Raw genomic sequence first — 12,564 nt, 5'->3', positions numbered from 1 at the left:
CTGGGTCCCTCCTCTACACATGTCCAAACCATCTCAATCTTGCCTCTCTGACTTTGTTTCCAAACTGTCCCACATAAGCTGTCCCTCTGAAATGTTCATTCCTGATCTTGTCCATCTTGTCACTCCCAAGATAATCCCAACATCTTCAGCTCTGCCACCTGTCTTTTTGTTAGTGTCACCATCTCTAAGCTGTACCCCCGTCACTCTTGCAAATATTCTTCAGTCACAAATTACTCCTGCCACCTTTCTCCACCCACTCCACCCTACCTGCACTCTCTTCTTCACCTCTCTACCACACTGTCCATTACTTTAGAAGTTGACCCTAAGTATTAAACTCATCTACTTTCACCACTTCTACTCTTTGTAATTGCACGATTTCGCTGGGCTCCCTCTCATTCATGCACATGTACTCAGTCTTGCTCCCACAACTTTCATTCCCCTGCTCTCCAGAGTGTATCTCCACATTCCCAGGCCAGAGTCAACCTGCTCTCACAACAGATCACAATGTCATCTGCAAACATCATAGTTCATGGAGAATCCTGCCTAATCTCATCTGTCAACCTGTTCATCACTACTGCGAACAAGAAAGGACTCAGTTCATCCTTGGTGTAATCCCACATCCACCTTGAATGAATCTCTCATTCCTACAGTGTATCTCACTGCTGTCACACTATCCTTGTACATGTCCTGCACTAACCTCACATACTTCTCTGCCACTCCAGACTTCTTCATACAATACCACAACTCTTCCCATGGCACCCTGCCATAAGCTTTCTCGAAATCCACAAACACACAATGTAACTCCTTCTGACCTTCTCTATACTGCTCCATCACTACTCTCAGCAACCATATTGCTGCTCACGGATCTTCACCCGTTTTCTAAGCCTAGCTTGTACTACTCTCTCCTATAACTTCATGCTGTGGCTGATCAGCTTAATGGCTCTGCAGTTATTGCAGCTACAGCAGATTAAAAAAAAAAATCCACTGCCATCTCTCCTAAACATTTCCATGCCTTCATCTGTGTGCACCTTGCTCCACTCTTACATGTCACCCTGTGCTCCTCCCTTTTCCTAAAGTAGGTATTCATCACAACCATTTCCACCATTTTGCAAAATCAACTACTGCCTGCCCTTCCACTCTCCAGTGTCCTGTTAACACCCCAAAATGTGAATGAGCTGCAACTTTGAATTATCCACAAACCGTTAATTGCAAAATGTGAATACTGAAAAGTATCTCCCACGCGAGGTCTCACAAAACATGAATATCATTCACAATATATGTATTTTTTTCAGTTTAGGTAGTTCATGATTACAGTTTACGCATCAATTAGTGCAGGAATCTTGATCGCAAACCCTATCACCACAAAAATGATTTTTTTTTTTTTTTTTTTTTTTTTTTGGAGGGATGGGAGTCACTACAGCCAGTGAGGTGGTGAGATGAGCCGCTCTGGCTTCTGGTGTGACATGCCGGTCCTGCTGGACATGACACCGCTCAGGGGATGGTGAGAGGTGTGGAGTTTGACTTAGGTAACATAGGTGTCAAACTCAGGGATGACAGAAATCGCCGCTGGAGACTCAAGTTAGAAAGATATTCACAGCTATTCAAGTTCACAGCTCAATAATCTGTGGACTTACAAATTAATTACTACAGACCGTACAACAAGTAATATCTTTTCTTGTAAGTCACTTTTAGTGTATGTGCCTTGTGTTTTATATTGTTCAGTGTTGTTGTTCTTTCTTAAATATATAAACTTTCAAAATAAATGTTTAAAAAAGGATGGAGTGGGCATAGCGGTATAAAGGCGTGATGTTATGGAGGGATTTGAAAGTGATAAGGAAAATCTTATAAATATGGTATTTTACATGGAGCAGTGCAGTTCCTGGGGATGGGGTAATATGGTTGTAAAAACCAATATGGGGTGTACATCCAGTGTCATACAGCCACATGGGGCGTACAGCCAGTTCACTCTGAGTAATGATTCCACGGCCCGGATAAATGAGTAGGGTGTGTCAGGAAAGGCATCCGATGTAAAACAACCAAAAAACAACAATGACAGAGTAAAAATTGAATTCCCATATTTAGATCAGTCCAGGCTTGGGTCAACAATGACCCCCACTGGTGGCTTTGCCCAACTGGTGCCGGCGGAAATTGGACTACTGCTGGGTGTAGTGCAGCAGATAAGATGAAACAATCATGCAAATGGGTGATAAAAGCATCAAATTCAGCAGAATACTCCTTAGACACTCCTCTTTGAAAAAAACAATTGGCCACTTGACTATTCAAATCGGTGGTCAGGTAGGGGTCAATTGAAGAATTACACAGAGGTCAAAATTAAAAGATGCTCCAATCATTGAAAAATATTCCACATTATTTGCCTGATCATAAAGCTTCCATAAAGGTATACAACCCCTGGCAAAAATTCTGGAAATCACCGGCCTCGGAGATGTTCATTCAGTTGTTTAATTTTGTAGAAAAAGCAGATCACAGACATGACACAAAACTAAAGTCATTTCAAATGGCAACTTTCTGGCTTTAAGAAACACTATAAGAAATCAGGAAATAAAATTGTGGCAGTCAGTAATGGTTACTTCACTCAATTCTGAGGAAAGAATTATGGAATCACCCTGTAAATTTTCATCCCCCAAACTAACACCTGCATCAATCAGATCTGCTCGTTAGCCTGCATCTAAAAGGAGTGATCACACCTTGGAGAGCTGTTGCACCAAGTGGACTGACATGAATCATGGCTCCAACACGAGAGGATGTCAATTGAAACAAAGGGAGAGGATTATCAAACTCTTAAAAGAGGGAAAATCATCATGCAATGTTGCAAAAGATGTTGGTTGTTCACAGTCAACTGTGACTAAACTCTGGACCAAATACAACACATGGGAAGGTTGTTAAAGGCAAACATACTGGTAGACCAAGGAAGACATCAAAGCGTCAAGGACAGAAAACTTAAAGCAATATGTCTCAAAATCGAAAATGCACAACAAAACAAATGAGGAACGAAAGGAGGAAACTGGAGTCAATGTCTGTGACCGAACTGTAAGAAACTGCCTAAAGGAAATGGATTTACATACAGAAAAGCTAAATGAAAGCCATCATTAACACCTAAACAGAAAAAAACAGGTTACAATGGGCTAAGGAAAAGCAATCGTGGACTGTGGATGACGGATGAAAGTCATATTCAGTGATGAATCTCAAATCTGCATTGGGCAAGGTGATGATGCTGGAACTTTGTTTGGTGCCGTTTCAATGAGATTTATAAAGATGACTGCCTGAAGAGAACATGTAAATTCCACAGTCATTGATGATATGGGGCTGCATGTCAGGTAAGGCACTGGGGAGATGGCTGTCATTACATCATCAATAAATGCACAAGTTTACGTTGATATTTTGGACACTTTTCTTATCCCATTAATTGAAAGGATGTTTGGGGATGATTAAAATCATTTTTCAAGATGATAATGCATCTTGCCATAGAGCAAAAACTGTGAAAACATTCCTTGGCAAAAAGACACATAGGTCAATGTCATGGCCTGCAAATAGTCCGGATCTTAATCCAATTGAAAATCTTTGGTGAAGTTGAAGAAAATGGTCCATGACAAGGCTCCAACCTGCAAAGCTGATCTGGCAACAGCAATGAGAGAAAGTTGGAGCCAGATTGATGAAGAGTACTGTTGTCACTCATTAAGTCCATGCCTCAGAGACTGCAAGCTGTTATAAAAGCCGAGGTGGTGCAACAAAATACTAGTGATTGTTTGGAGCGTTCTTTTGTTTTTCATGATTCCATAATTTTTTCCTCAGAATGAGTGATTCCTTATTTTTTTCCCTCTGCTTGGTCTAAAAAAGTAACCGTTACTGACTGCCACAATTTTCCTGATTTCTTATAGTGTTTCTTAAAGCCAGAAAGTTGTCATTTGAAATGACTTTAGTTTTGTGTCATGTCTGTGATCTGCTTTTTTTCTACAAAATTAAACAACTGAATGAACATCCTCCGATGCCGGTGATTCCATAATTTTTGCCAGGGGTTGTAGTTGGACCATCTGTGACTGAATTCTATGGAGTTACGGGATAAAACAGCAAGAATGGTGACAAAGGTCAGTTTCATTTGTACATGGGGCCAAAAGTTAAAGTTGCTCCAATTTTGGTAAAAAGTGATGCAATTATTGGTTGAGCTAATAGGATTAATAAATGGAAAAGTTTTGACAGTGTTTGAATGCTTGGTCTACAAAGTAAAGGTCAAACAAGGTCTACGTCTATTGGATTCTAAGACACACCATGCCCTGGTTCTCAGACCAGGTACCTAAGTGGCTCTACTCTACTCTTTTCTACTCTCCTATTTTACATCTTCCTTTTTAGATATACCTTTGTATACTGGCATAGTTCCACCTTAGAACTGGAATATAATATATAAGATATACCTTACTGAATTTTCATGTGACATATGTCTCCCCGTAACATGATAAGTAAGGACGATACATGGTCCAAACTATTCCTTTTTAAAACCGTGTTAACTCAACTAGTAATTTGCATCACTTTTTACAAAAATTGGAGCAACTTTTGACCCCTGTACAAACCGATGCTGACCTTTGTCACCATTCTTGCTGTTTTTATCTCATAACTCCATAGAATTCAGTTACAGACCATCCAAACCATGCCTTTTTGGAATCTTTATGATCAGGCAAGTAATGCGGCATAGGTTTCAATATGATTGGAGCATCTTTTAATTTTGCCTCCTGTGTAATTCTTCAATTGACCTCTACCTGAACGCCAACTGAAAATTCAAGTGGCCAATCATTTTTTTTCCAAAAAAAGTGAAGAAGAAAAGGGGGAGCACACCTGTCACTATAGGCTGACCTCAGGGGGCCGGGCCTGCCCACCAAGATGCGTGTGCCCCCCCCCTGCCAGACTGAATTTCGTCAGCATATCAGGTAAGGATTCTGCTGTCAGACTGAGTAATAGCTGCTCGATTGATTCATCTGTATCTGTGTGGCTGGGAGTTTCAGAGTTACTGGGTCCACAATTTCACTTTTCTGGTTTCACAATCAATGACTTTCATGGGATAGTAGGTCAGTCTTCATATAAAATGCAATGCTGTTCTGGCAGTGAACTGCATTGCAACACCCACCAACCCAGACGAAGAACTTTGAAAGGATCACAACTGTGTTGAAGCAATTGTGTAGCCACAGAGTTACGGCGTTGTATAAGCATAAAAGGGCCTTAATTCAAAGACAACAACAGAGATGAATTGTCCATGTGTGCAGAGCATACAGACGGACTCACCATGTGATCACAATGATCATTTGTGAAGAGGCAAGAATGATCACTCTGACAATAGTTTTCTGACCATAAAGTGAGGCAGAATGGTACTTCCAATTCTGAACTATCGGTGTTTGCTCAAAGTAGGCATGCAGAAGGGTACATAAGGCATGCAATTAGTGGGAGATTTCCAGGCATTGATCACACACAAGTAGCTCATTGGGAAAAGAAGTTGGGCTACAATGTGGGGGACCTGGTTTTGATGCTGGGTCATGCTACATATCTGTGTCCTTGGACAAGGGACTTCTTCTGCATTGTTCCAATCCACCCAGCTGTAAGCAGGGATCATGCATTACTGCTGGTAATGTGTCCAAGGTGCTGGTTAGATGTCCTGTCCAAGATAAGTGGTAGACACAATGGTTTCACGCTATGAAATCCACAGACAAACACCGTGGGCACCATTAGGCCTCGGGGCCAATACAGGATTTATTTCTGCTGAATGATCACATCACTTAGACACAGCTCCGTAAGCAATCTCTCAATATCAGGATGACTAATGCAAGTGTTCTTTTAAGTTATGGTGCCATATGACAACTTGCGGTCACACCAGCTCTCTTATACTTTTGCTCGTGGTGGATGTTTCTCCAGCATCTTAAGTTATTGTATGCTTGGGATTGGCCTCACTTCACCATCATTATGGTACTGTTAATTCTACCCAGTTCTTATTGTAATACTCCCTTACAAAGTACAAAGTCAAAGTATTCCTCAGTTTGAATTTATTCAAAGTCATGTTGAAAAACAGGCCTGGGTCCCCAGAGATGTAGCCCACACAGGGGCTCCATCTTGTGAGAGACCATGAACATAGCCAAGAAGTGTTTTGTTTTGTTATAAAAGACATGTAGGAAGTACAGTGGATACCCTAACCTTATTGGCTAGTGCAGACAGAGGGCTAACCCCACCCCTTGGCTTCAGTCCACAGTTACTCAGTACCTGGTGGAAACTAACTCCTTTGTTTAAACTTCCTGATCAGATAAAACTAGTTCAGACAGTTGACATACTAAAACAGGTAAGTAAAACTCACAAAAAAAATTAAGCATAGCAAATACTTGACATAGTAAAAATAAAATATAATGACAATAAACACAGATATAGCAAACAACATTACAGCTACACTGATGAATTAATGGCACAGTGTTTAATTTTTTTTAGTCAGTAATGAAAGTCGGCGATGGAAAAAAAAACCCTGAAACTTTTTGACAAAGGCCAAAGGCCCTGAAGGCCATGGCGGGGGGTCTGGGGGTTCTCCCCAGAAAAATTTTGAATCTCAGATGCTGCCTGGGACTCCGGCGAGGGCGGTCGCATCTCCTCCTCTCTTCTCTATCTCTGCTCCAACCTTCAAAGTCACCTACTTCACCGGACTGGGAATTCTTCAAACTATATTGCATTAACCATGGAATTGATCAGCTGGTCTCTGAACGCTATTGACACCATTTGTTCAACAAGTAAATCAGAGCCGGGGGACCCTGTGTGCCCAGACAGAACCTACCCTGCGGGCTACGTTCTTGACGCCTGGGAGAAATGGCTTGTCACGGTGCCTTGGTTGCCATTCTTTGGAGGAGTTGAAGATTTATTTTTATTTGGTTTTATTGTTGGAGGGCTGGTACTTATTGGTTTATGCGCTGCTCTGATCTATCAGAGAACTGGTAAGACAGCTGCCCACCAGAACCACACCCCTCACCTGTCCGTCATGATTAATGAGTTGGGCAGGGTGATACATTCTCAGACTGCACTTAACCCTTGAACTCAGACGCAAACTGGATAACATCTTGGAGCAAATGCACGCCTTGCAAAGGAAGATGTTGGAGACCACGGATTACTCATAAATTAGATCTGGTTGTTCATGTGAGCTGCAAATGTGTTTTTCACTGCTCAACCACAAAACATGGCAGGCTTATCAGCCTCTGAAGGACAAAAACACCCATTGTTTTCCTCCACAAGAATTTCTGGGGCCTTTGTGAACCATTCAGCTGCCTTCTTTCTTATATTCTGCAACTTCAGCAAACACGGACAGAAACTGACCTTAAGCCCCTGTCACAGTGGTTTATTCGTAGAGCTGCTCATTGCAGCGTTGTGTTCATTTAAATACGCCCGAAATACGCGCGTACTGAGCCTTTAACAGTGTTTGTTCATACTTGCAGCTACGTGTGGCTTGCGTTTAATGTGTGCACACAGTCGCGTGTGCCATGCCGCACCAGTTTCAGTGCTATTTTCTGCCTCTGTGGAAGTGCGCTCTGTTCTCTACTGCATGGTGTGATGCAGCTCAAAAACAGTCATTTAACATTATTATTATTAATTTTTTTTTTTATGCAGCGAGTGCGCGGTTTATTTTAGAGTCACAGCTCTTTTCAGCTTTGTTCAGACTGATCGATCAGGGCGTTTGATGAGCGCCACCGACATGCAGCGACGTGTGCATTTATTTTAAAGAGTCACAGCTCTTTTCAGCTTTGATCAGACTGATCAATTAGGGCATTTGATGAGCGCACCAACATGTATCGAGCGTTGCGTTTAATTTAAAGAGTCACAGCTCTTTTCAGCTTTGATCAGACCTGATCGATCAGGGCGTTTGATGAGCACACCGACATGCAGCGAGTGTGCATTTATTTAAAGAGTCACAGCTCTTTTCAGTTTTGATCAGATTGATCGATCAGGTCGTCTGATGAGCGTGCCGACAAGCAGCGAGTGTGCATTTATTTTAAAGAGTCACAGCTCTTTTCAGTTTTGATCAGATTGATCGATCAGGTCGTCTGATGAGCGCGCCGACAAGCAGCGAGTGCGCATTTATTTTAAAGAGTCACAGCTCTGATTAGACACACACACACACACAGAGAGAGGAGAGCGGAGAGAGAGAGCTTTTATGAAACAATGCGACACAGTGAACAGTCCTCATATAATACGTCCAGTATGATAAAGTGAAGCCATGATCTTGCAGTAGTTATAGCTCCAGAAGAACAACAGGAGATGTGAGTGGCACACCATACCGTGTTGAAGCGTGGGCGGGCTCACAATAGCGGACAGCAGCACGGTGATGCATGTACTCGCGTGAAGGCTCCATGCTGTGCTGCACGCCTAAGAAAATTAAACAGGTTTAATTTCTTCAGTCCAACATACTGCTGTGTATTGAGAAAAAACTCCTCGTGAAATGGGCGGAGAGCTGCTCATTACAGCGTAGACGATACGCTGTAATGAGCAGCTCTATGAATACGCCACTGCGACAGGCCCTATACACTTAACTCATTTGCCACTCACACATGGACAGAGACTGATACGCATGCTCCCACCCCCCTACCCCCTCCTTTGTGTTCCTGTCCCCATCCCGGCCCCCGGTCACGCCACTCCCTTCCCCCTCCAGGGTGCAGGGCAGCTTTAGCTGCTGCAGCTCCCCGTTCCCCCCCCCCAAGCTGGCGTCTGCGTGACCACATGTTGCTGCACCCCCCCCACACACACACACAAACACTCACATTTCCTCAATTCGGATAACGAACGGACTGTTTCAAAGTTTAGTGCACATAAACAATGTCAAATGTATATGTGTTGTCTTCAATTCTGATGTGTGCCATTATTAGCGTAAACAAGTAATAATTGTGGATTAATTGCTGTATTCTGTCTGTGGTAATTGGAGTGTAGATGTAATTTCGTTGTTGCTGCACTTGTGTAATGACAATGGCAATAAATCTCATCTATCTATCTATCTAGATGCATTCCGGTGCATTTGCAAGTCTATTTACCCACCAAAATTTGGTAAGGTCAATTTTTGGACCCCAGTCTTTTCACATAACTTTACTTACCCGTCTTTAATCCAAAAATACACTGTGGCTCAGAAAAGTACACAATAAGGGAAATGACAAAACTCAAAATAATTCTCATTGTTAATTCAAATGGAACAATAGAAGTATTTATGGCACATTAATGCATCAACTTGTTAACCCTTCACTCCTGAGCTTTCCTAGTTTTGGCAGGAGCTTTGGGGTGATTGATAATCTTTCTTTTCAAATTCCTGGCCATCTTACCTACAGATGTTTGTCAGTTCCTGCCTGCGTTCATCTTTTCTTTGGCTTTTGCCAATTTCTATTTAAAAATACAAATATTGCGTATATTGAAAAGGTAGTAAATTAATTTATTCACTTTTTCATTTCATGTAAAGTTAGAGGTGATAGCTCTCGGCAAATCACTGCTTATCTTTCTAGATCCTGACCTAATCCTTGCATTATGTTGTCCAAAATAAACATGTCTCTTTTATGTACTTTATTTTGATTTCCCCATCATTTGTCCTTTGATTACCTTAAAGACGCCGGTGTGTCTAGAGGAGGAACTTTCTCTCCCTTGTCCTTGTCACTGTTCTCATGTCATCTCTTTGACAAACACACCAAAAATGAGCTCCAGAAGGTTTACAGCTGAAGAAACTTTATCACAGATTTTGAAGTGGAATAGTGATGCAGAGGAAGAGATTTCAGAGACAGAGGATCTTTCAGAGACTGAGGACAATGTTAAGCCCCTTTCACACCGGGGGTGCTCCCGGTTGCTCCCAGTTGCACCGTGCATCATTATGACGACGCCGCGTGGAAGCAACTCAGTGCCAAGACGATGCAGCTCGGTGCCACAACAGTGTGAGGGCGCAAAGGGGAAGCAAGTCGTGCGCCGAAAAATTAAACCTGTTTAATTTTTTGGCGTCCTGTGCTCGACGCAGAAAGGAAGTGGTTCCAGTGCAAGTCGGGGCAAAGAGGCGTAATTCGGGGCAAAGAGGCGTTACCCGGTGTGACTCGAAGCCAATTTATGATTCCTGCTGTGTTGATTGTTTTTATACCATGTACTTAATGCAGTAAAAACTACACGCTGAAGAAAAAAATGCAGACTGATTGCCAGAAATATCTGGACATCTCTAGTCCACTCATGGACGTTCGTTCACGCGCGCACGTGAACAATTAAAAGAAAAAAAATCTGGCTGCAGGCATTAGTTCCTTGTTCTCAAACTCTCACATCACAGTTAAAAAAAGGACAAAAAAGGACATAAGTCCTGAGACAGGACATGTCAACATCAAGTAAAACTCCAGACATCTCCACATGTGCTTGACGGTCCGTTCGTGCATGCATCTCATGGTCAAAGGAGGAAAAAAGAAAAAAAAATTGTCTGCAGGCAGTTAGTTCCTTTCTCTGCTCAGACTCTCATCACAGTTAAAAAAGGACATAAGTCCAGGACATGTCAACATCAAGTAGAACTCCAGACATCTCCACATTTGCTTAAGGACGGTCCGTGCGAGCGTGCATCTCATGGTCAAGGGAGGAAAGATAAACTATAACTGAACTCAGAGCACAGCCCTGCAGCTCAGGATAAGTAGAACAGAAGTCAGAGTGCACAGTCTGTCTGCAGCCAAACTGTGCACTCTGACTTCTCTGTGCAGAGAACCTGCAGGCTGCGTTCTCACCTCCTCTCTGCCCCCTGCTGCGTGCACCTGACGCAGAAATTCCTGCATCATCATGACGCCACAAGGAGCAACTGGGAGCAGCCCCGGTGTGAAAGGGGCTTTATTGACGATCCAGATTGTCAATTATCCTACGGTGAGGATTCAGAGGATGAGTCTGCCATTGTCTCTTCATCAAATGAAAACCAAGGAATGCAGCAATTCTTGTAATGAGCACAATGCACATAGATGCACCTCTGAGCACATCAAAGAGACATGTTTGTTTTGGATCTGAACAGCTCACATTAAAGTGTCTGTGTCAAAATGTCCCGCAATATCATCTTTGTATACAAACTCTGCACAGACACTCCACTACATATCAAAGCGCCCAGATTTTACACACTAGTTTATGACCTTAGATGGGCAAAGTCACAAAATTTCATGAAGAAAAAGAAAAGACAACCAGTACTTTGGCTGTGTGAAATGCAACAATTACATCTACAGAAAGTACACAGTTACATTCTGTCTGGAGAACACTGTAAATGTTGAATATTGAAAATTTGAGGAAAAAAGTGGTAACTAAAGTATTAACTTTAACTAAATAGTTCTTAAATGTAGTGTTGGAATTAAAATGCATGTCTCGTTTAAATGTAGGGATTCACCAATACCACTTTTTTCCAGACTGACCACAAGTACAAGTGCATACATTTTGGTACTCATCGATATCGAGTAACGATACGAATATTTAATGATACCATTACTGTTTTATGATGACTTTGAAAATGTTTTATTCATCACTTGTTCCTTACTTTTTGACTGTAACTGCTACCAATATCACTAGCTTTGTTTTTATTGACAAATAATTCACTTAAATCATGTAGCATCAGTTTTTGACTACAACAAATTGTGCTTTAACATTAACCATGTGTTTCTTAAAAACATGACACTGTCAGACATCTCACTTAAATGTAACCTGTGGACTTCAGCACTACAAAATATACAACATCAGTAACAAAATTGAAATTGTCCATTACTAACTTTACTTATGTCTGTGAGCACTAAGCCTGTTTTGAAAATGTGAGGGGCAGAATCTTTTTGATGAAAAGAAACTTCTCTGTGATATCAGCTGTGAGCCCGTTTCTGTTTTTATCTACAATGTGTGACAATGAGCTAAACAGCCTTTCACTCTCAACACTATATATAAATGTTTTTTTTCCAACAAAGCTGGAACACGTAATATTGGTGAGCACAGTGCCGCGCACACACGGTATTGCGCACACGCACACACAGTGTTGTGCGGCATCTCCGCTCCACACGGAGGTAAAACTGAGTCATTTTAACATTTTTTATTTTTTCTTTGTGGATCATGGGATAATTTCATCGCATGCAGACAGAGTAGCCCATTTCCTGTGCTAACAGTCATTAACAAGGCGCAGTGACACACGCAAAAGTGTGGCTAGTGAAGGCGAGTGGAGGATCCGAATGTAGCTACACAGACATTCCACAAACGGATTACATCTGTAGTGGAGCAACTGGCACAAAGTGCCGAAGTCACAGAGGAACATTTTTTCAGCCACGACAAGGAATTAAAGTATTTTCAGAAGTTGTTTTCCAAACTCAGGAGGCTGTATGTGGATCATTTTTCTCCAGGATCATGTGATGATGAATTCCATTGAAACAGGTAAGACGTTATTATTTACTCTTTGTGTGAATTTACTCCGCATGAGGACTGTGGCTTTCAGCCAATCAATGGACAGCATTGCTGGACATATTTCTTTTTATGAGTAAATGACATGAAAGGCTGTAAAAATCCATAAATTAGCCACATTATTGTTGAAGCCGC

The 12,564-nt window shown here is 41.9% G+C and overlaps 1 protein-coding gene across 1 annotated transcript in view; it reads right to left on the bottom strand.

Moving 5' to 3' along the window:
- The window catches only part of hace1 (HECT domain and ankyrin repeat containing E3 ubiquitin protein ligase 1), a 205,808-nt gene that overhangs the window by 180,558 nt on the left and 12,686 nt on the right, over window positions 1–12,564 (bottom strand). The window lies entirely within an intron of this gene.

Source organism: Thalassophryne amazonica, chromosome 7 (assembly GCF_902500255.1).
Source record: "Thalassophryne amazonica chromosome 7, fThaAma1.1, whole genome shotgun sequence".
In the NCBI taxonomy this organism is placed as follows: domain Eukaryota; kingdom Metazoa; phylum Chordata; class Actinopteri; order Batrachoidiformes; family Batrachoididae; genus Thalassophryne; species Thalassophryne amazonica.
This window is presented reverse-complemented; position numbering and strand designations above follow the sequence as displayed.